Source organism: Microtus ochrogaster, unplaced genomic scaffold (assembly GCF_000317375.1).
Source record: "Microtus ochrogaster isolate Prairie Vole_2 unplaced genomic scaffold, MicOch1.0 UNK90, whole genome shotgun sequence".
NCBI lineage: Eukaryota > Metazoa > Chordata > Mammalia > Rodentia > Cricetidae > Microtus > Microtus ochrogaster.
Genome location: NW_004949188.1, coordinates 147,204 through 148,818, shown reverse-complemented (window position 1 = coordinate 148,818; position 1,615 = coordinate 147,204).

The following is a 1,615-nucleotide window of genomic DNA, read 5'->3' as shown; positions in this document are numbered from 1 at the left end:
TCATGAGTGCTGGAAGCTGAGCTCAGGTCCTCTGCAAAATCAATGCATGCCTTTAACCAAGCCACCCCTCCAGCCCCCGAATTTTTGCTTTTTATACCCGTTTTGTGAGAGTTCATTATGACTTTGGAGACGGAAGCTACATGAGTCAGCAGGCAGAGCACCTGAGTTTGATCCCTGGAGCCCCATAAAAGTAGAAGGAGAAGGGGCTGGAGAGATGGCTCAGTGGTTAAGAGCATTGACTGCTCTTCCAAAGGTCCTGAGTTCAATTCCCAGCAACCACATGGTGGCTCACAACCATCTGTAATGAGGTCTGGTGCCCTCTTCTGGCCTGCAGACATACACACAGACAGAATATTAGTAGAAGGAGAAGCCCCACTCCTCTGACCTCCACACTGTGGTGGGTACTCCAGTACACATATCACACTAACAATAAGAAATAACTAAACAATTTTTTAACCCATCAAGTCTGCATTCATGAGGCACCACACAACCATCACCACACTAGATGTGCCTTCCCAGACCTGGCACTGAGCTAGCCTCAGGAGCTGTTCCCTGACCAAATTCACAAAGCCCGTAGGGTGAGGGGCTCTCCTGGAGCCAGAGCAATTGTCCACTTCATCCTGAGGACAGGGAGACTCCTCCCAGAGGCGACCACCAGCAGACCCTGGACTGCTGTCCCTCCTCTGCACCCTCCATGGCGTGGACGATCATGGGACAGACGTTGTACATGCACTGGTCTGAACCATTAGGTTATTTGGTCACTCAGCAAATTCTCGAGATGCCTCTAAGCCAAGCACCACTGAGCCTGTGGGCATGGCTGGTAACATCAGAGAGAGACTGCATGATTGGTGACATTAATGGAAACTCAGTTTGCTCCAGGAAGGGGCTCTCTGAATTCCTTTCCTGAGTTCCTCCTTCTGCCCCTCATGTCAAAGAAGCAGGTATTTGCTGGGCAATGGTGTTGCACACCTTTAACCCCAGTACTTGGGAGGCAGAAGCAGGAGGATCTCTGTGAGTTGGAAGCTAACCTGGTCTACAGAGTGAGTTCCAGGACAGTCAGGGTGACACAGAGAAACCCTGTCTCAGAAACAAAACAAAACAGAAAAAAAAAAAAGCAAACCAAGAAAAAAACAAACCAAAAAACCTCAAACCAGCCAACCCCCGTCCAGAAGAAAGAGGCAGGTGTTTTGCTGAACAACTCCAGAGTGTGAGAGCCCAAAGAAACTGGACTCCAGTGCCCTGGGGCAAGCATGACTTGGCAGGCTGCAGGTACAGGCTTGTCTGAGGTGAGGCCACGAGCTTGAAAGGCTACATTTTCCCACTGGGTGTGTGTCAGTGTGTGCCTGTGGCGGCCAGAGACGGATCTTGGTGTCCTTCCCCAGCAACCGTTCACTTTAGTTCTCCAGTCCAGGTCCTTCACCAGGACCAGGCACTTGCCGGTTTGACTAACTTGGCTGGCCAGAGAGCCTTGGGACCCTCTCTTCTCTGCCTTCCTGGTACTGGGATTCTAAGTGTGTGCAACAATGCACAAAAGCCTACATTAAACATTTTTTTTTTGGTTTTTCGAGACAGGGTTTCTCTGTGGCTTTGGAGCCTGTCCTGGAACTAGCTCTGT